The 23,447-nt window shown below is 39.7% G+C and overlaps 2 long non-coding RNA genes across 6 annotated transcripts in view; one reads left to right on the top strand and one right to left on the bottom strand.

Moving 5' to 3' along the window:
• LOC110400885 overlaps positions 1–20,099 on the top strand; it is a 36,063-nt gene extending 15,964 nt beyond the window's left edge. For both annotated transcript variants that reach the window (XR_002440133.1, XR_002440132.1), the window contains exons 3-4: positions 13,916–14,050; positions 17,285–20,099. This is a non-coding gene — a long non-coding RNA (uncharacterized LOC110400885). The remainder of the gene's footprint in view (positions 1–13,915; positions 14,051–17,284) is intronic.
• Positions 1–23,447, bottom strand: part of LOC110400882 — a 233,778-nt gene that overhangs the window by 9,487 nt on the left and 200,844 nt on the right. For all 4 annotated transcript variants that reach the window (XR_002440121.1, XR_002440122.1, XR_002440119.1 and 1 more), the window contains one exon: positions 5,045–5,149. This is a non-coding gene — a long non-coding RNA (uncharacterized LOC110400882). The remainder of the gene's footprint in view (positions 1–5,044; positions 5,150–23,447) is intronic.

Here is a 23,447-nt window from a genome sequence, read left to right as displayed (position 1 = left end):
CACTTTGAAAACAGAAGCAAAACCATGAAGATGAACAGCCAAACAGCTTGTTTCTTGGAGGAGTGCTCTGAGATGTTCAAGATCTATTCTGTGTCTTACTGAAATTGTTAGTCAAGTAATAAACTGTTGTTTTGTATAGTCACCTGGAGTGAAATTCAGTCTTGTGTAGAAACGTGCTGCTTTGCTTGCAAGTAGGACTAAACAGTGCTAGTTTAAGTGGTCGGTGGAATTTCTACTAAACCCATGTTTAAAAGTAGATGATGTCAAGTGTTTTTATTTCTGTCAAAAGACAAAAGTCAGAAAATGTAGCCATCGGTGTTCACCACTGTATTAAAACATACAGAAATCCGCCTCTGAAGGGAGGCAGATGTCAATCTGGATGAAACCCGATGCTCACAGACCTATCTGTTGTTAAAGGAAATTATTTTCCAGGCTGCTTGAAGTGTAGTGTACAGTCATAACTACTTGGCTATCTTCTGCACTGACTACAGGGCTGCAAAAAAAAAACCTTCCACGAGAATGAATCAGTCTTGGAGAACCTGCTTAGTTATCGACTCTTATACCTAGCTCTTTTCCCTTTGAATCACCTCTAGCAGTAACATTACAATGTTTACCACAGACGTTCACATACATTTCTATAAGTTCCTGGGCTAGTGCTCAAATGCTTATTTCTAGTGAAGCTTTAAAGCAATTACATTGTTTAGAAGTTTCTGAGGTGTCTATTGTTTGTTGAATGGCTACAGACGATAGACTCTTCTTAAAGAACAAAACACTCTTCAAAATAGATTTTTAGAGAAGACTGTGGCCAATTCAGGAGGGGGAAGAAGAGGAGAAATCAGTTGCCTTCTGCGCGTGAACCTTTCTTTGAGTAGGAGGGGTGTCCGATACCCATGCCAGTGTATGATTCATGTCGGCTGGGCTGCCTTTTGTTGTGCAGACAGTCCGATAGCCAGATGCTAACGAAGCAAGGCTGTGAGCTGCCCAGGCTCTGTCATGGGCAGTGAAAGACAAGACAGATTGCCTGGATTACTTGGGAAATCTCTTGATGGAAGCAGCAGGTTGTTTGCAGAACTTCATTATATTTACTTAAAGAAAGGCAGAACTGCCAGTCTGATGTGTATGCATGTAGGTATCCCTTAAACATAGTACAACTTCATAAAATACACAAAATTGGACTTTCTCTGCACTGCTCCTGTGCTCCAGCTGCCTGCTTGGTGATGGGTGCGTGCAAGCAGAAGAATGCTCCTCTTTGCTGCTGGTTTTCCTACCTGCCTGCTAAGCAGATGACTAGAAGAAGGTGAAGCCATTTCATTAGCTCCTAAAAACGCTGCCTGGGATATCCCATGCTTGTATGCTTGAGTGGTTATAGATTCCTAGTCACTTCGGCTTGCGTCTGCATGACTTTTGTCCTGGTCTTTGTAGGTTATAACTTATCCCAAAGGCATCGGTATGAAATAGTGTGAGCTCTTTTTCACCACTTCAAGGCCGTTTACAGCTGTGCCTGGAAGCTGCTACTGACCATAGGGTAACGAGATCTAGTGATTCACCGGTTGTCTAAATGTTATGTAGGTGGATTAACAGTGATGTGGGGGACAAAGCTCTGTGAGGGCAGGAGATTTCTGGGACAATAACATTTCATCAGAAGGCAGCCTGCCTCTGTGCTGAGACCAGGTACAGTTACTGTAAGCAGCCCGTGTAACTGAAACAGATGAGCCACCTGCGCAGTGCCGGTAAACAAAAAGAATTCACAGAGAAAGGCTGCCTGCATGGGAGAAATAGTAATTGCAGCCGTTTACACTGTCGTCCAGATAAAAGAGTTAGCACCTGACTGCTGACACATAGCGAGTTGAAAATGCTTTACTTTTGGACTGTGTCTTCAAATGGGAAAAGGATCCTACCACGGGATTTGGGAAGTTCATATTATTTATTTTTTTCTTCAGACTAATTCCTTTGCTTTCCCGATTATGCAATCTTTCTAAAGGTTTAACATCTAAAATATCAGATTTTTGTAAACTTAGTTGACTTCATATGGTGCAAATCCTGACTTTGGTGTTTATTGTAGAACTTGTCAAATCGAAGAAGCATTTACAGGTTCTCCACAGTGATTTTCCTCAATAAAGCAACTTCTAAATGATATACAGAGCACAAACAATTGGAGGACGAATAACATCTTTTCTGTATGTTAAAGTATTTGAATAATATTGACTTTTTCTTTAAACTGGAATTATTTCTAAATACTTTGTTTCTGTGAGAGTTGACAAGGCAAAGTTTGAGGTTTAGTTTCTAACAGAGTTAACTTAATAACATTTGAAATAACCTTATGTGAAATTGAGTTGTAAAGTAAGGGAAAAGTGTATCAAGAAGGCAGTGAGAAGAATTTGTAACTCCTTTTAGAAAGAAGAACAAAATGTGTCAGATTTTCCTTACTTTCCCAAGATAAAAATATATAACTAAGCAAAATAACAGCGACAACAACAAAAAAAGCAAACGAATGAAAAACTAAAAATCAGCAGATAGTTTTGTCTGTAGTGTTACCTTTTGCCAATTTTAAGTGCATTACTTCCAGCCCCCGATCTATAAAGAAGGATTTTGTCTCATTATTTTCATCTGTAATGCTATTTACTCTTACATGTTTTGCTTGATGATAGATGCTTCCTGAAAAGGTGATAAGATTCTTTCACGCATGTTAGTGTTTCTAGATATTGACTTGAGCGTGATTAAAGCAGAATTCAACACCTGGAGTTAAATTACAACTCCAGTCTCAGTGAGCTCTGGGTCATAACTTGAACAGTGCTGTCTGACTTCTATATGCTTCCCGTTCATAAAGCATTTCCACGTGGAATTCGCCCATCTACAGAACAAGCACTGTTAAATGGTGGCGGTAAGAATGTTTGTACTCCCATTTATATATACGTGCACATATTTGAATTTCTCTTGAATGCTGACTGATCTTTCCCATGGGTAATGAGATGTATCCCCCTTCTGAAGTCTTCCGCAAACCATTTGATCCTTATGACGCTTCTATGTTTCTACTATGCTATTAGTTTAAGAGCTTACGATCTTATGTGTACCTTAAATCTCTTAAGGAAGCTGCCACTTTTTTAAGCCAAATTCAGTGATTTCTGCCTATCCCAAACTTAATCCTGACCTCTGCCAACATAAATTTGTTCTAGACCTGTAGCCTTTTCAGCGCTGCAATATAAATCTAGCTTGTAGGTTGTTAGATTCTGTGATTTTTAGCATTATTGGCATCCTAAGCTGTATAGCCAAAAACTTGGTAACTACTTCTTGCAAGGGACATAATCCACATCCTACTGATTAATAGCCTTCCTCCTGGTCTCTCAGCAATTCTAAAATTTATTTGCAGATATGTCTGAAATACAAAACAAAAAACACATGGTATATATTACTTAAGCACATCGGTCATTTAAGTAACTCTTCATTCTTAGTTCCAAACGTACATGCTGTGGGTTAGAACAGACAAGTCTTACTTCAGCAGCAAGCTTGAAGGCTTCCATCTCTGATAAATGTTGAAATGATTACTGTGGCCCTTCGTTATCTTCTGAGAAGAAAACCTTAGATTGTCCTTAGCAGAAATGGTCGCTTGACTGTATTGTCTCTTGGAGGATTTATTCTGATTCAAGGAAAGATGGCTCCAATTTCTGATAGCAGGGAGGAAAAGGCGAACGTACGGGGAAATATGCAGGAGTGCAAATCGAGAGTGAAGAACAGTGGCTGTGAGCAAAGTTAAAGAATGTCCGAAGTGCAGAGAGACTTAGAAGCAGAGATAATGGTTGGAGGGGAATGAGTCAAAAATAAGAGATGTCGGAAAGAGTGTAATGAACAGAAATCAAGAGTTACGGGGCAACTTGAAAAATAATCAGTGTTGGAAAGCTCACTGAATCCTGGGAGAAGATACCTTAACTGGAGAGTGGGATTTGTTCAAATACGTGCATTAGTGTTGAACTGTTCTTTTTCCCCAAAAATACCTGAAAAGTCCAAATGAGGAAGGGCACCTGTGCTTGGAGAAAGAATGGCAGGGGAGGAGTGAGGGAGGGGGGAAGGGTGGAAAAATTATATGTGTGTGTATATGTATATATATACACACAATTTTAGATCTGCTTCAGTGGTGCTGCCCAACAAAGAATCCAACTTAATTATCAGTCTGCATTACAAGATTTTGTGACTCTCAAGCTTCGGAAGGGAATGCTTTTAATCTTCAGTTTTCTAAAATACTATCTGAGCGAAGAGCCGGTCCAAATATACAAATGTGTGCATAGATGCATCTCTCTCGTCTGCCTTCGGGTGATTCGCTTCACCTCTTCTCCGTTTTTTACCCCTTGCAAGTGCATTAATAAGTCAGTAGTGTTTGTATCTCATGGTTGCTTGTTCCGTTTCTCTGTCAGTTCTAAATCAGATAGCCGATCTAGAAAATATCTTCTCTGACCTCTTATTTTTTTCCCTCTCCTTCCTTTGACAGGGAGCTTATTGCCATTTTTTATCTCGATCCCTAAACAGCCTCCCAGCTTGCCACTTTCTGTCAACAAAGAAACAAGCGGTCTCTTTTATCTGGTTTGCCTTTTATCTATTCTGAGTTAGCTCTAAGTTATGACCTAGAAAAAAACAAACCCAAAAAACAAGAGGCATCACCTAAATTCATACTTAAGTGAAAATCAGACATTACCTGAGCTAGCAGTCCATCTTCGATGCAAGCTCATCTGACAATATGTGGCTACAGCTTTAAGTGCTGTTGCTGGGAGGACAGTCGTTAACGAAATAAAAGAGCTGTTACAGAATCTTTGCCGGGCAAGCGATGGCTCATTTGTTAACAGGTGTCAAACAATGAACAGAAAAATCTATAATGATTAATACCTATTACTTAGTGTACTTGCTGTATACAACTTTAGCCTCTAGAATGTGACCCCGGCAGGTGAGAATTACGCTGTAGTACAACAGTATAGAAGGATGCAGTTATTACAGTAAAATCACTTCAATTAATGGGCATGTGTTAAAAGGACTCAATCCTACAAGGTGTTGCAAATACCTGTAAGCCTCAGTGGAAAGCTGGGGGTTTTCTCTCTTTGCAGGATTGGTCATTTTAGCTCCCGTACGGCAATCCCAGAAATTCGGAACTTGAAAGTTTCTGTTTCTGCTCGGAATCAAACAATAAGAATTGTTATTTTTACCTTCATCCGGATTTTCTCCTACTTCCTTAACAAAGTTGTTCTCCGTTGCTTAATTGGCACTAACAAAGCAACCGCCTTTGCTAAGTAAGAAAGCCATCTACAGCAGTTAAAGCTTCTGCTCCTTCCCAAAATAAAACCCTCTGAGCATCCCATGGAATCGTGCCGATGACACTCTTACTCTGCAGCGTCTGTACACGTTTCAAGCGCACAGTTCTAGAATCATCTCATATAAGTAATAATTAATCACTAAAGGTACTTGCTCATTTTAATGTACACCTTTCTTAAAACCGTCACTGATTTTGAGGCTTCAGTATCGTTCTACATGAAGGATTTTAAATGTATTCTATGGCCTTTTGTTTTAGCAAATAATTACGTAGCACTAACCTACCATTAATGATGACTTAATCGCTAAACCTATGTTTGTAGTGTGCAAAGAACTAAGATTTGAGATGGTGAAACATCATCAAAACAGGAAAGCAAGTGGCTCAAAGCAAAGACGTCTCATTAGATAAAACAAGGAAAATGTCTGAGAGACTTTCTTGTGAACGAAGATTGGGATTGCTGCATTGTTTTGTCAGCTCAAAGTTGCATGGAATTATCCAGTAGAAGTTATGTTGACTTTTATCAATTTGGATGCAGTTCCTAGCTGCAAGACTCTGCCGGCATACAGATGAAGGTATCTGGGCATATTGGTATGCTGAATCGTAAACTGACTATTCCCAATCCACCTAAACGTAAGGCTCCAGAACAACCTGCAGAAAGTGAGAAATATTTGCAATTGGTTGCTGTCTGGATATTACAGTTGAGTTGTTCCTTGCTTATTATCAGTTAATTAATAGATGTCCTGGTATTTCCAGTTGGTAAATAGTGGGGGGAAAAACAACCCAACTCTTCATCACTTACCAATAGTTTTGGATGAGTTCTATCTTTTTGGTAATTATCAGGAAAGAATGAATATGTAAACTTTCCGGTTCTTGTTTCATTTTGAACAATAATCCTTTTTTTAGTAACTTCATGTAAAATGACAATAATGAAGGATGCTATTTCTTTCAATAGCAAAACAGTTTTCTGAGTCTGAGTTACAGAGTTTTTCTCGTGTCATTAACATTGCCTCAAATATGAACATCCACCCAAAAGCCCAGAGGCAAATTTTACCTTCCTTAGTTGTAGATTCTCAGAGAAATGACTGTAGTCAGTGGAGCTCTACAGATTTACTGCAAAATTTGTACTGTAAGTGGCGGAGCACCTGACACAAATGCAAATCTGGTAAAGAAGCTAGAAATACAGATTCCTCCTTTTAATGTTGCTGTACCACTTGCCTTTTTGTGTAGGAAACTTTAGGAGAAATTTAATGCGGATTATCTTATGTTCATTCTAGTTCTACTGCTATTCTTGGGGTTCTACTAAAAACTAAAATGGATTAAATTGATCTCTTAAATATTTACTCTTAATCTAGTCTACAGACTTCAACTGATGTGACGTCAGGTTAAAATATGCAAAGTACTTTGTTATATTTTAAATTATTCTTCGATCAGTGTCTGCATTTTAAGTTACAATTTCATACCTAACGACACTAAACACATGGTAAACTTGGCCAGTGATAACTTCCTCTGGAACATTTACTTGAAACTGTTCATGTTAACTTCTCTTTGCTAAGCTATACTATGAATCTGTGGAAGTCCTTCTGCTCTTCCTTTTCCGCTTGATTTGTGAAATGAGAAAATCTACTTTTTCCAAAAATAACGCTAAGTTTTTGTTTGTAGAAACATACGTACAGTGATTTCAGAAAGTACTGGCTAGGTTACTGTGTCATCATACACGTATTCTGACTTTCATTCTAAAGTCACCTGACTTCAGTGGGAGAAGGACTGAGCAATGACGGACATCTAAGCTTTTGGAATTTGAGGGAAAAATGCTGAGAGTCGAAGCCTTAAGCAGTAGTATCGTAGATCTGTAAATGAACCGTGTATCGTTACAGTTTTCGAAAGTCTGATGCAAAAAAAAAGCTGCCTTTTAAATTGAAGTCAAAACTTAATAGATTTTTCCTTTTTTATTTGTATTTTTTATTTAACACTATAGTTGTTACAGTCAGCAGTGTGCTGCTGGCGAGCATTTATCTGAACTAATGATTATGAAGAGCATGAAGAATGATAATTTTCATTTAGCCTACAGGCATCTAATGACCAAGATATCAGCATATAAATGCAGCTTTTATATCTTTTTACAAGGTAAAGAACAAAACACATTTTACAGCACAAACAAAAATGCTCCATTGACTAGTGCTGCTTATTGGTAATTTTAGGCTTGGCTTTTGACATTCCCCATATTTAATCATTTTCTCTCCCTTACTTCTAGAACCAATGTATAAGCTGCAATTTGCAACTCAAGACCACTAGCAATTTTTTTCTTTAGTTGTTTTTGTTTAAGTTGGCGGGGAAGAGAAGAAAAGTAAAATTTATCCTTTGAGTATGTATTTTTTGTGAGAAATAAGATTTTTAAGACAAAGACCGTGTATGTGCAACTACAAGGTCATCATCATTATTTAAGTGACAAAGTAAGGTAGCACTTGATTCCGTTACTGCCAATACCAAAAACTTCTGAAATTCCGTAAATATTTTACAGTATGTGTGGCATCTGCCTGGGTGTAGGTCTTCCGAGGAAACACATCTTGGGTCATAAATGACTGACTCTTACCCATATTCCCTTATGTTTACATTATTTGTCATTTGTGTTCTGACAGTTGCATAACACTGAGTGGAAATGCTGATGTCCCTCGAGTCTCTTGATGAGATGTATGCACTCAGTTGTTGAACTGATCATGTTATTAGTTTGGGATGTGATGTCTAACTTCTTTAAGTTTGTGCAAAAATGGGGTAATAATGCTAGCATGCGTCTCCAGAGTACTACCAGAATGAAATAAATACATCTTTAGGCTAAAGAGTGCTACATTCTGCTTTCATTAAGACATGCTAGTCTAACAAAACGAGAGGAAGATGTTCCAGTTTCACACTGATGCTTAGGCAGAAATGAACGCTGTTCCATCAGTGGATCTCATTTTGTTTTTTTTTTTTTCTATGGTTGTGCTCTAGAGCCCAGGTGTAATATTTTTCGTTTTTCTGTAAGTCAGTAGCAGTTTTTCTGGGTGTTTCTTCTTTTTACAGTGTTGTCTAGAGCTCTGCTTGTCACATCATAGCAATAAAATCTCACTCATCTCTAGATTATCATGTTAGTGCGTGGGTTTCAGGGTCATTTTTGCCTTAGCGTCCCCGGCACCCAACTCTTCCAGAAACTGTGGGTTTGGTTAACAGACAAAATTACATTTTGTCTGTTAGAACTGCCTGCTTGTTACTATAGGTGAGAAATATCAGACGCTAGTGGCAAAGGAACGTTGCATAGATGGTTAAGGAAGTTCCAGTGGGACAACTCAGTTGGTCTGAGTCTGTATTTTAGAAGAGAACCTCAGTACCAAACTACAAACAGTTGTATGTCATTATAATTATAGTTCTGCTAAAGCATCTTACTGCTAAGTTGCTATTTAAACAATAATGTGTGAAATGAGCTTGTGGATGAGGTCTGCCAAAGAACAGGTTGCGTTGAGTCTCTGTACTTCGTTATGAGGGCAGGACTTGGTCTCCTTCTTAACAGTCCATCCTTGTTCTTCTTATTAAGCTTGATTAAAACTTTTCCCCTTGTTTTGAAAGCTTCCTGGAAGATTAAATAAAATTATGTACTATACTTGGAAAAAAAGTCAGGCAATATACTGCCAAACCCCAGAATAATGCTCTTTCACTGTGTTCTTTGTGGCTGTTTTCCTCCAGTGCTCATGCAGGAGGTGTTTTCTGTGTTTGGGGAGGAAAAAAATAGGATCTCTTGGTAAGGACATCATGATTTATGTCAGCGGGTAGCATTTGGGCAGGCGTGAGTCTTTATTTTTAAGTTAGCTTTACACCAAATGTTGCCTACTGCAGATTTAAAAAATGGTGAAATGGTACGTAGCATTCCTTCAGTGAATCTGCTGATCGTGTCTGGTAATGTCAGCAATGACTTGTGCCTCCTTCTCGGCTATTTAGCTTTCCTTGAAAACATAGTAGACTGTCTTTCTTAAACTGATGTTGCACGTATTTGCTAGCATTCGGTGAGAAGTTTGTGGCAAAGCAGGCAGGAGGGTGGTCAGCAAAATGAAGAGACAACGTGCACTGAAGAGAGCGTGGACTGGAAAGCCCTGAATATCAGTAGAAGATGATGAACTTTCTTCAGAGTAGTTCTAGCGTGCAGTCTGTGTGAATTGCAAAGCCCGTAAAGAGTTAAAAGTGTTTGTTTCACAGGAAATTGGAAGAAATTTATGTGCGCAAGTGAAACTGAAAGGTCGAATGTGTGACTCATCTCTATTGACAGATGGAATGAGCATAACATAAGAAGACAGTGACTAGAAAACAAGCAGGTTGTGTGAAAGTATTTTTAGAGACTAATTTCTACCCAGCTGTGTCTTCTATGAATGGAAGAAGTTTGTCAAAGTTACCTACAAGTTGCCTAATAGCTACCTAGTGAAAATTAATTGCCCCGATATGATTTACATGCACACTTAATCCTTTGGGATGGAAACAGAATTAACATTTTAATGAATTCTACCTGAGGTTTAAAAACTGTAGGAAAACAAGACTTAAGAGAAAATGCAAGTTTTTATTTGTGATCCTTAACTTTTAAATACTCACTCTAGTTCGGCTCTCCTGTTGACTCTCACTTCTGTGCTCTTTTCCCCTCTCAACCCATGCCCTCTTCAGCTTAAAATATCAGAATATACCCAACTCGCTTGTTATGTAATTATGAATCACACCCTCACTGGCTTAAACTTTTCTAAGTCTTTATATCATCTCTTTTTATATTGTTTGAATTGAGATTTAGCTTCTCAGCTATGAGTACTGCACTGTGGGATTTTTAGGAAGTTGCACTGACAAAATTGTAGATGTAATTTCCTTAGGAATATGGGGATAAAGAGTTAGAATGCTTTATAGGATGCGTTCATTTTGTTCAGCAACTAAAGAAGTATAGAAGCCCATGCTATGTGGTATTTAGTAACCACAGAATCTTCAGCAAAAAACAGATACAAGCCACATAGTAAAGTACATATGAATGCTTGCTTGCCTGTTAGGAAGAGCAGCTTGGACATATAAAGCAATATAGCACATGGCCTTTAAAGTACTCAAGGCAATTAATATAAGATTAATTTCTGAGGCAACAAACTCAAATTTTAAGAACTGCAATTTGTCCCGCAGCTGCCTGGATATACTTCTGTGGCTATATGATCACAATCAAATATATCTGAAAAATTATATTCTATTAATGAGTGAAAACCTCATGATATAAGTTAACGCTGCATTTTCTGAGCCTCTGCTCCGATCTAGGTGAAAAGATACGGGGGAAGAACTCCAGATCTCTAGGAACCTGACTGCAGAACATTGTGAGGGTATGACAGAGGCTTTGTGCCCACCCCCTCAGCTTTCTAGACGTTCTCAATATGAGTTAGACTCCGGTTAGTTACTCTATGTATTTTATATATCTATCTGCATAATGATGTTATGGGATCTCTATAGATAGAAGGAACTGCTTGCGTGCTGCACATTGTCAAGAAGGTTCTCATATGAGTTAGGAGAGCAGGATGGAACAATTAAGATATCTGATGTTCTCTTTTACTAGAAAAGAAATCTGCTGTAAATTATACTGTCATATGAAATCACTGAATAACGGCATAAGTAAGGGTATGGATAAATCCTTCTGTTAGCATGGCATATTGTGGCAATTACTGTATTCACAGCACAATTCTGTTACGATGTAGGAGCTATGAAGGTGAAGAGAGTAACTTGTTCGTTAGAGCGGGCGGCAAGGAGCAATGGTAAAACTGTACTGCAGAAGCAGAATATCTTTTTGAAGTAGGCACATGTATATAGTGTATTGCTTACATCCAGCATATTTGTTATTAGTCTACTCCCTTTAACCAAAAAGTAAAGGAGTCTTATGTGAGTAATCCTGTATCATTCCTACAGGAATTATGTATTGGTGGAAATCCTTGATATTAAAACGAAGTATCGAGTGATACAAATTAAATGATGGTGGTAATGGAGCAAATTTTATAACTCTGACTGATGGGAATAAAACAGCGAGTATATTAATTGAGATGTTAAGCAGGATTTGACTTCCTCTTGCCCAGTACTGCTTATCATTGCCTCTTTTGTTTTAAATTATTGCTCTCTCAGCACTTTGAAAATTCAGTGTATTCACTTGCATTCTAACGAAAGTGTTTTCTCAGCTTTCTTTGAAAAATCTGTTGGAGAATACTGTTTCACATTACAAATATAAACTGGGATCTAAAATACCATGTACAACCAGAACTTGCTTTAAGTATAGGAAGAAGCAGGCAGGTTACTGTAAATGGAAAAACTGCAGTAGTGGGTGCCTAAGATGTGGGGTTTTTTTGCTTTTATTTTTTCTTTTTAAAAAGAAGGGAATGTTCCAGCTGCTGCCAGTAAATGGTAGAATACGCACCCTAACTTGATGCCTCAGGAGTGGAGCATTCCGATATTTGCTACGAGTCAGTGCTATTCCTCTACTGGAGGGGGATTTATGCTGATTCGTGCCATTGATGGGGGGCAGACTGTTCAAGCTAGTACAGTGTACCCCTTTTTCCTCCACTTTTGTATAATCAGCAGTGATGTACACAGGAAAGAGCCTCTGTCTGTGGTATAATTTTCCATAATCTGCCAATACTTTCAGTGGTATTTCAAAATCGCGTCTGCGTGAAGAGTAGCGCAATTTAAAATCCTCCATTTGTTTCAAAGTCATTGAGCAACAAGTGGCTGCAAAACACTCGAAGTAGTTCTTGGCCCTGTGACAAAATGTCTCAGTCCTATAGCGAATGGAAAATTTGCAGGTCATTACTAAGTTGCTTGCTCTTAGTGATGCGTAAACACAAGATAGTTCTTGAACGAGCAAGAAGAAAATAAATGAGGATAACCTTGCAGATGTCTGAATTTAGGAGAACCTGTGGCTGGGAGAAAATCTTGATTATTTCACCGATAATAAATTCTCTCCAAATCTATTTCTTGTTTGCTTTAGATTCTTATTCACTTGTACAAAATTTGGAAAACCGTTCTTCATATATGTACCTCTAGATGTTCATACCTCTTCTATGTCTTTAGAGTCTGTATTGGAGGACATATGTCTTATACTAAAGCCACAGCTAGTAGGGCAGTTATTATCGAGCTTCATCACTGCCTAGCAGGACAGGAACTAATCTGCCGCATTTCGGTTCTGGTTCTACTTTTAGTGAAGACGGCAGCCGTACTTCCCGGCTGACTTGGGACTGTGTCTTCTTTTCAAAGCCAAGTCTTCTGCAGGTAAACTTGTGCAATTTCTGCGTGTGCCTTTGAGTTGAAAAGCAAATAAATACATTATTTGAGGAGGAATAGAATCATTGGTTGAAAAGCCTTATGTACAAGGAAACCTAATTAAAGTCTCAACTTTGGGTCATACCTGTGTTGAGATATGATTGTTGAAGTGGAAAAGGAGGAAACTGAGGTGAATGAATTTTAACCCCATCTGCGCTGACCTAAATTAAGTAACCGACAAAAGTAAACACAGGTTCATACAGCCGTATGCATGGATGCTGACAAAGCTGGCTGTCTTACAGTAGTCATCTTTCAGATCTTTGTAGAATTCTTCTTTCCCATTTTCACCCTTTTCTTCCCGCTCTGATGCATTACACTGTTAAGCAAAAACAAAAGTACTCTTCTGGCTAAAAGTCTGGTAATAGTCTTGTGTGCATGCCAGGAAACATACACAGCATTGCAGGTTTTTGGAAACAGCTGTAGAAATACTGTAATTAAATTTTAATAGGTGCTCTCACTTTGTACAATGACTTGTCTTCAGTATTCCATTATAGGTATTGAAAACTTCACAATCAGAGTATTATTACACAGGTAACACAAGCTCCCACACATTCCTTTGGGAATTTTTAGACTGCTGCAACTGCTATAAAAGCAGAAAAGGAAAAAGTCTTTCTCGAAAGGTTGTACAGAGAAATTGATGGAATTTGTATCCAGTTAAAAGGGTAGCCAAGCATGCTTGTGTAAATCGACACGGCCATATATAAAGGTACCCTCGCTACTTAGATAAAGGTCACAGGTGCACAGGTTGCATTCCCTGCAAGTGCAATCGTGTTGATTGCTTTTTTCCCTTGCTTATCAAAGATGACGGTACAATGTGCGGATGGACATCATAACGCTGGAGATTTTTGTGTCTAATTAGTTTGTTTATGCTTTTCCGAGGGGCTTACCAGCTGTTGGTGTAGGAGTAGCACCGTGTGTTAATAATATTTATCTTTTAACCTCTGTTGCTGCCTTCAGTGAATTCAATGTGAATGTCTTCTTGGCTGTACACACGACAGCATTTTTGGAAAATGTGTTGGGCAGCAGGGCTGGGAGAGAAGAGCCTACATGTCCAACATCAAATTGTCTAATTTGAGTTGACATGGCATTGAAGAGGGCTGTAATCCTCTCGTAAGTTTTTTGTTTGTTCGTTTTTTTGGAACACTTTTTCCTAATGTGCCTGTTAGAATAACCACTGGCATTTGTAGGCCCAGTGAGTTAGTAGGTCAAGATGTGTGTCAGAAAACCTGCCCGGATGTGTTGACGTAGTAAATCAGCTTAGCTTTTGATCTTGTTGTTACTTGGTAGGCTGGAATTTGCATACCTTACATCACATGACAAAGCTCAGCACTTGAAGAGAAGAACATTTTGAATCAGGAGGTGGGCAACGGGAAGGGAAGGGGGCACTGAGAAAGACAGGCATCACGTTGTTCTCTACGGACTGTGAGTATGCACTACGAATACGTTAATCTCCTCAATTTATTAGCCCTTACCATTGGTATATGCCTGCTATGCACTTAACATCCTAGGAAAAATAGCAGAATTGTTAGTAGTATAAAAGGGAGATGAGTTTATTCCAAAGTTGCGTTACTGTAATTAGTGATGGCTTTGTAGGTAAATGAACATTTTTATTATCTAAGTAGTTCCAAATAGAATAATAGAATGGCTTGAGTTGGAAGGGAACTTAAAAGCTACCGAGTTCCAACCCCCCCGCCACAGCCTGGGTTGCCAACCATTGGAGCAGGAATGAGGTCAGGTTACTCAGGGCCCCATCTAACCTGGCTCTGAATGACAATCCCCTCCCTCTCCCTGCCCACCTTTCAAGCCTGTCCAGGTTCCTCTGGATGGCATCCCTTTCATCTGTGGCGTCAGCTGCACTGCTCGGGTTGATGCCGTGAGCCATCTTGCTGAGGGTACACTCAATCCCACTGTCTGTGTCGTTGATGAAGATGTTAAAGAGCACTGGTCCCAAGATGGACCCCTGGGGGTCACTTGTGATTGGTCTCCACCTGAACACAGAACTGTTGACAACAATGCTGTGGCTACAACCGTCCAACCAATTCTTTATCCACTGAATAGTCCATCCTTCAAATCTAGATCTCTCCAATTTAGAGATAAGGATGTTGTGCGGGACTATGGTAGATGACATCAGTTGCTCTTCCTTTGTCCACTGATGCAGTAACTCCATTATAGAAGGCCACTGGCTTGGTCGCTCACGATCTGCTGTGCTGGCTGTCTCAAATCCTCTCGTCATCTTCCATGTGCATTAGCATAGCTTCCTAGAGGTTCTTCTCGATGATCTTCCCAGGCACAGAGATGAGACTCACTGGCCTCTAGTTCCCCACATCTTCCTTTCTCCCTTCCTTAAAAAATGGGAGTGATGTTTCCCTTTTTCCAGTCACTGGAGATTTTGCCTGGCAGCCATGACTTCAAATATGATGGAGAATGGCTTGGCAACCCCAACGGCCAGTTCCCTCAGGACCTTGTGGTGTACATCATCCAGCTCGATTAACTTGTACATATTCAGCCTCATGAGGTAGCGTTGCTCTTCTCTGTGTGCCCAGATGGCATCCCTGTATTCTTCTCAGACCATGTTTCCCTGCTTCCGCTGTCTCTATGTTTTCTTCTTTTCTCTCAGTTTGACCAGCAGGTCCTTGCTTAGCCATGCTGATTTCCTGCCTCCTCTGCCTGATTTCTTATGCTGGGGGACAGAGAGCCCTTGTGCATATCCAGCAGAAGAGAATAAAACAAACAGAGCTAATAGCTCTTAATGTTGTGAATCCAAGCTTCAGAACCAGTACTAATTGTTGACATCATGTGCACAAAAGCAGTTATCCTGAACCATCCTAGCAGTGGTTACTTAATGCTTCAACATCTTTTAGACATTAAAAGATGCCTGAAGAAACTTGAAGGATTTCTTTCTTATCGTGGTTCAGAACACGGCTGAGAGAAGCAAGAAACAATAGGAAGAAATGACTAAATATAAATGTTGTGATTCAAGATCCTGCTGAAAGGTTCAGTTCCAGCTAAATAGTAGGCTAATCATTTTACTGTATGACCTGACCATAAAGCTTGTAGCTACTAGTCTGCTAGCTTGTAGTTGTGCAGTGTTCTGCAGCGTACCACTATCAATGACACTTCTGCTAGCTCGTTATTTATTCCTCATACTACGACAAAACATGAAATCCAAGCACATGTGTTGTATTTACTGAGTGTAGCTGAAATAATAACCCACAGTTTATTCACCTATGAGCTGGAGACCTCCTTTGCTTTTAATATTAGACACGGAAAGAAATTAATTTTATCTAAAATCATTGTGCACGTTAAGTGAATGAAAACAGACATCAGTGGTTTCTCATAACATCCAAAGTCCCTTAATTGCAGCAGTAGCATGCTGTTTGCCTAATAATTCTGTGAGCCTGTTTTTTTTGTTTTGTATTCTTTTTCCTTATTTAAGTGAACGTACTCATTTTAACTGAAAAGGCCAAGTGACTAATGAGTAATGACATGGAGAAATAGCAAAGTTGATCATTCTGCTGGATGAACGATCTATTTTTTTCTGCTTATGTTCTAATATTCAAGGGAGACTAAGAAATGCACATAGTTCACTGCTGATAATGAGAGTTTCACAGATAAGAACATGATAGAAAATAAGCTGTCTGATAAACAACAATGAAAAATACAAATGTAAAAGTGCATTTATTAATAGGCCATACAGCCTGAAACTAGCTGGTTAGGAAAAGTACTACATTGTTGATAGTAATAAGGGCAAAGAAGCACAGGAGGAAACATCCCTGTGGCTTAATCGATGATCAGCATAAGAACATAACTCAAAAATTGTTTAGAATTGTGCCAAATGAGGAATAACTGACTTCAAGAGCTTGCTTATCTTTTTACCGGCTTCACACTCTGGTTGCCCCCAGTGACAAAAGTACTCATAGAACACTTAGAAGCAGTCTCTCACAAAATGGTCTGTTGTGTGTTGTTGTTGTTCTTGTTGGTTTTTTACCTATTTGCATTTCCCTCTATTCACTGGAGGATCACAGATGCCCTTAGAGGGCAAATCTGTGTTACGCTGGTCAGTCTCTGTTTTGTTAGTATCAACAGATAAGAAAACCAAGAACAAGTAATGCGGTATTGTTTACATGGAATTGCACTTGCACACTGCAAGAATTGCACTTGCACACTGCAAGGCACAAATGACACTTGGTCAGTAACAGTGTTTTTTCCTGTAGTAGAACAACACAGGTATAGGGTGAAGTTCCTTTTGCCCCTGAGGCCACAGATGTTCAGCAGAATTCTTTCTGTTGAGGGTGAGCCGTATCAGGATGGCCCCAGTCTGCACTGTCCGCAGCTCCATCGTAGTCTGTTTTAGGGAAGGAATCGTTGAGGTGGGGTGGAAAAGGGATTACCGGAACATCAGAAGTGCTGTGTTGGTGCTATGAGGTGCCCCAAATCTTAGTTGCCTGTGACTGCTCTAAATCACACCGAGCAGATATTCCTGAGAATTGCAGGTCCAGGATTAATTTCTGTATGCATTGTACACCACTTCCGAGGACATACTAATTTGAGCTCTGAGTCAGGAAACGGTTCATTCCGTGGAATTTTCCTGGCTACTTCTAGCCGTGTGACTAAACATCCCTGATGCTCAGAAGGGTTATTTTTTTTTTTTTTCAGAGATCCTAAAAGCAAGCCTGAAGTCCATCTTCTAGAAACAATTCACAATTGGGAAAGAATTTGTCTTGAGAGAACAACAAATGTGACACGTCTGTGACTGTTTAAAAGTATTGTTTCTGTAAGAATTATGTAGTTTTCCACTGAATCTGTTAAATGGAAATCCATTCAGAGAAACGAAAGTGAGAAACGGAAGAGTGGATTGTATCACCCATGGAAAGGGTGGAAGTGCAGTTCTGTTCCAGCAGCTGGTCTGTTTTCATGACTGATTTTTCCTGTTAGCAGCGTTGAAACGGAGGACGGAGCAGTGAGCATGCTACTGTGAAAGAAACAAAGCTTATCAGTAAGGACGTGACAAATACTTCTTCATACTGTGTGAAAAGGTTTTGACGTACTGCCTGTGGCTCAGCGATTGAAAGACAAAGAGAGTCTTCTGCCCGTGTTGTAAGATACAGTGGGTGACCTTGGATGTTACCTAATCCTGCTGTCCTTCAGTTTACCGCTTCTTCTGTAGTCTCTTCGATTTTCAACCTACGTATTTCCTTTTTGTTTCGAGTCAAGCAAGATTCCAATGAACGGCAGCCTCTCTTACTCTACTGAGGTATTATGCATACCCTGAAAGCCGCCTGTTCTTTGTCAGGAGTATGACAGAATTGCCTGAAAAATATCTTACGACTGTTTTTTCCTTTCAGTGTCATCACCTGTTACTGCGGCAGTTTTTCAGACATGTTAAGCATATATAGATAGATCTGTATGCTCTGTTTTCTTCTTAAAGCGTTGAATGTATGGCATAATAATTTGTTCCAAAGATAGGTTCTGGATAGTTTGAGTAAACTTTTTCTGTCTCTGTGTCACTGATTTGAAATGGAGCGCTATTGGAAATAATCGGCTGGAACGTGGGGTTTCAGGGTCATTACACGAGTGAACACCTGAAAAAATTGCACACAAGATTTGTAGTTTGCTTAATTGTGCCTCCATTGTTTCAGTCTTTGTCACTGCATACAGTGAGAATCACAGATGAGAGCAGACAGACTTCAGCTACAAATCCTGCCAGCTAGAAACTTTCAGCAAATGTGCTGTCTTCCAGTTTTAGCTGTCCAGGATCTGTTAGGTCTACCGCGTGCATCCTTCTTGGGTTGTTGGAATATAGCTGAATTTGCTCTCAAATGTCTGAAGATCTCCCAAATGAGTTTTCCATCTGCCCTTCATTCTTTCTACCTTATTAACTCTGTTAGAGAAGTGGATAATTTCCTTAGCTTGTGACTTGGGGTGATGGTCCTGGCAAGATTTTTAAGCATGTTTTTCAAGTGTTTTTTATTTTTATATAAGTCATTGGTTGTATAGGTTTCTCCAGCAGGTAAAATTGCAGTGGCTGGCATTCCCGATTAGACATGCCAGAGCATTGCTGGAAATCCAACTATATCCTAATCTGTGTGTACGTAATTGACAGGTTTGTGGTTTGGTTTTTTTATAAATACATCTCAATTGACAGATGGTTTCATTATGTTACTCTGTGACAGTCAAGAGTTCATAATGCTCAGTAATTCACTGAAGTAGGGGCATTCGCAAGTGTTTACTCTCCCTTAAGAAGTGAGGCATTCATGCTTTTCCATTGCCACAGTTTATTTTAATGTTGAGCAGAAAACATTTAATTGAGAGGAAGGCTGATCAGAGTTCAGTGAATGTTCTTTCTCCATGAAAAAAAAAGATTTTTTTTTAAATTTATTTAACTGTATGAAGGAGTTATGTGAAAGGCTGTTTTTCCACCAGGCATCCACGTGGTTGGATGCCTGGCCCTGAAGCTTTATTTCTAAAGAAATGTTGGCGTCTGGAATCTGTGAAGGGAGACTATAGGGAAAGCTGGTGAAAACAAGCCCTCCCGCTTTTCAGCAGCAATTGGACAGAATTGCAGTCATCCCAACGGCGATGCCTCTTGCCTCCTCTTGGAAGGGCAAAGCTGAATGGTGTAAGAAGAGATCTGATTGGTTTGTGTGTCTACTTCTATCAGAAAAATGGGGCTGTTACTTGTTTTCTGTTTATTTTTTTCTTAATGCTTACCTAATAAGAACACTAGATCCAATTTTTTTGACCATATGAACATTGAAAAAAAAATCTCTGCATCAGTAATACAAAAAATGGTGATTAAGGAGCGCTCATGATAGATGGAGAAGTTTGCGTTCATCTATTATGCTGTAGGCTGATGACATCGATATTTGGCCTACAATTGCAGTTGAACCGGGATGTATTGGTAGCACTAGAACTAACGAAATATCACTGGAGAGCTTTTGTGCTTAGTAAACGCAGTCTGTTTTACTCACTGTTAAAAATTCTTCTTTTATTTGGGACAGCAAGTTTCGGGTATGAGACGTTCTAGCTGAGTTGTCTGTGTTGCTAAATCACCAATAGCAAAGACTCTGAACGCAACTTTTGCTGACATATTTGTAATGATTATGCCATGATGTAGTCTGCCTCTGGACACGATGTCTGCCTGAACCACAAGGGTGCCCTGCAATCATACAAATGGAACTTTTCTACAGATGTTTATCTGAAGCACCATTTTTTTCCTGCGTGTAAGTTGTTAGGTTTTTGAAAAAGGTTTTTATTTGCTAGTGCAGCAAGTACACTAACTGCAAAAATGCACTCGAGTATAAGCTTTATATAAAACCTATTGCAAAATGATGTCTATGTCATATGGAGTTTATCTCTAATGAACTTCAACTTGATAAGGTGAATCCTACAGAGATGCATTAAATGTTCACGCTACTGAGAACAATACATGATATAAAAGAATTTGTGTTCTTATTGCATCTTCATTTTTCATTTTACGAATGGGAGATATGAGGTTAAGAGTGGAAGGAAAAAAAAGAGAGCACAAACTGTATTTTAAATAGCTGACTGCCAGGGGGCTTTCCTCCACGTAACATGAAATTGAAGACTCTCAACAATCTCATCTACTAGTTTCTCTCATTAATGTTTCTAAATTGAGCTATATGGGGTTTGCATATGCATTTAGAGAAAGCTGATGCCAGAGCTCAGAATCAAACTCTTATTCCCTGAGTTTCAGGACTGTTTCTTCCTTTAAATCTTAATTTAAATTATTTCTGTTATGTGAATGGGGGTAATAGCATACAACCAAAAATTGCAGAGTGCTAGGAGAAAACAGGGCTTACAAAGGTGTCTGGTCCCTGGAAGAGCTTCTGTGGTGAGAGTGTCTCTCTCCTGTTTTGTCCTTTGCACGATGCCCACCCACTTTATTGCTGCAGCTACTCCAGCTTGCGTGCCAAATGAATTATTAAAAGTGCAATCCAGCCCCGCTGACACCAGGAAAACTCTTTGACTTTGATGAAAGCAACACAGGTCACCCAGTGACTTAAAAACACGCAGGTGCAGGGCCAGTACCGAAAAGAGAGTGGACCTGTGTGTAAAGATAGGTTTGCATTGTAAAATATGCATGAAACAGTTTCCGTTGCTGTGGCTAAAGCTGGAAAGTTAAAAACAGATGTCTTTCTACTAAAACATCAGAATAAAACCCCGAATCTTATGCTTTCTGCATTACTGAAAGCAGGCTTTAATATTGCAAAAGAAAGAGGAGACGTTACGTAGGCATAGTTTATGATCTAGCCAAATACTACATAGACACAGTAAAACAGGTTTATTAGCGGTCTGTCTCATGCTGCATGTTGCTCGGGTTAGGGGAGTTAACAGCAAAGCTGGTGTAATCTTGCAAGCTGACTAGGGAAAATTACAGAATCCCTTCTGAATAAACAGCATTACAAATGCATTTTTTTCTTATACTTTTTTTTGTCCTTACTAAAAAAGATTTAAGTTATTTAATCTCCAAGGCTTTGATTAATTAAACCTGTAGATAACCACAGTTTTTTATTGTTAATTAGTCAGAGAGAGGTGCCATTTTCATAGGACGCGGAGTCCCTAAATTTAGCTGTGGAATATTACACTGATCACACAAAAACATCATTGATTCTCTGGGGAAAGGTTGGACGTCAGTATGTGCGTTTTGGCTCAGACCACCTTTCACCTATTAAAGGGGGTTCCAGGAGATTTTTATCCCTGCTGCACATAGCAACAAAGTGTGATTTGCCATTCTTAACCCTTTGAACAATTCCAGCATCTTACAGCGTGATGATTCACAGTTACTCGGTTACAATGCAGGTCGTGAAAGCAAGGTACCTGAAATCTTTATATCAAAAGTGCTGCATTTTCATCCTCTGCTGCTGTTAGGTTTTTTTGCTTGTTTGCTTTAATATATGGTATACTTGTTTAAATATTAAATACGCACCAAAGCGATTACAGCATAGCTGTAAAAGCAAAAAACTAGACAAAAGGAGAAGACCTAAAATACAACTCCCTCCTACTATGACACTAATTCTTTTCTTTAAATTTATTGTGATAAATAAAAATCTAAAGCTAAACCCTGACAGGAAGCATAATGCTGTGTTTTGCTTTACCTGTTTGCTTACCAGCCATTATGACTCAAATTAAAACATTGTGCAGACTATTTTTATTGCAGTGTAGATCTTCGCCATTATTCACCAAGATGTTTCTCAGATCTTTTTTTTTCCTCAGCAATCACTAATTAAGCATAACAGGCATGCATCCAGAAACTCTTGAATTTTAATCTTCATGTTTCTTAATCAGTTGATCAAATATTGCACAGGATGTAGAAAAAATATACACACTTAAAATACAAATAGAATTTGTGTGATTGTCCAGATAATAATTTATGTCCAAATGTTATGATTGCTCTTGCAAACACTTAGGGATGCTTAGGGATGCATACATGTGAAAGTTATCCGTGTGTATGTGCACTTAAATATTTTGTATGCATAACTGTCCATTTTCACAAGCGTGCATAAAACTTTCATTTTCAGAATACTTTTGACCGTGTACATAAGTCTGGCTTGAAAGGAAGAACAGAAGCTAGCTATATTCAGAAACATGAGTGATATGTAATGAAATCTGATAGAAGGAGAAGTTAAATAAATCAACATGCAGCACCATGAACTGTCACCTGCGTTGTAGCATCAGCCCTTCCTCGGTCACAGAGTTGTCAGGGTTGGAAGGGACTTCTGGAGATGAGAATATCTCCATAGGAAGAGACTTGACAGTCTCTCGGGGCAGCCTGTTTCAGCGCTCACCCTCACGGTGAAGATGGTCTTTCTCACCTATGGATGGAACTTCCCACATTTCAATTTGTGCCCGCTGCCTCTTGTCCTGTCACTGAGCACCACTCTAAAGAGCTTGGCCCCATCCTCTTGACTCCCAGCCTTTAGATGTTTATAAGATACCCTCTCAGTGTTTTCCTCTCCAGCCTGAACAGCCCCAGCTCTCTCAGCCTGTCCTCACAAGGGAGGTGCTCCAGGCCCCTTATAATCTTTGTGGCTCTCCACTGGACACTCTAGAAGTTCCCTGTCTTTCTTGAACTGGGGAGCCCAGAACTGGACACAGCATTCCAGATGTAGCCTCATTAGGGCAGAGTGGGGAGGGGGGGGAATCACCACTGTCGACCTGCTGGCCACGCTTGTTTTAATGCACCCCGGGATCCCGTCAGCCTTCTTGGCCACAAGGGCATGCTGCTGGCTCACGGGCAGCCCGTTGTCCGCCAGGACACGTAGATCCTTCTCCTCAGGGATCCTTTCCAGCAGGTCTCATCAACTTCTTCCTCCTGATCAGGCAGGATGTAGTCAACACCCACAGCGGTGTCACCTGTATTAGATTGTCCTCTAATTCTCATCTATAAGGTCTCTGCTCATTTGTCGTTCATCCCCAGGCAGAACTCACTACATTCCAGTTGCTTTCTTTCTCAGAGAAAGAGAACTCCGCTGCCTCATCTTGCTGGTCTGTCATTGCAAAAAGGCCATAGCCTTGACAACATTCCAGTCGTGAGCTTTCCCACCACGTCTCGGTGATCACAATGAGATCGTGGCCCTGTGACCGCACGGAGGCTTCCCCATGCTCTGTGCATTGGTACGTGAAGGTCCTTTGATGATGGAACAGCTTTCCTCCCGGTTCTCTCTTTGCTGATGGGATATTCTTGGCAGCTGAAGTGACTGATATTTTACCTGCTTAAAAACGTATTGCACGATTTTCCAGAGTCAAGGAGGATCTGGTAGTTCAGATAAGCTCTTGGCAAGGATCTAAACATCCT

The sequence above is a fragment of the Numida meleagris genome, chromosome 6 (genome assembly GCF_002078875.1).
Source record: "Numida meleagris isolate 19003 breed g44 Domestic line chromosome 6, NumMel1.0, whole genome shotgun sequence".
Lineage (NCBI taxonomy): Eukaryota > Metazoa > Chordata > Aves > Galliformes > Numididae > Numida > Numida meleagris.
The sequence above is the reverse complement of the archived record's forward strand: the minus strand, read 5'-3'. Positions and strand labels throughout refer to the sequence as shown.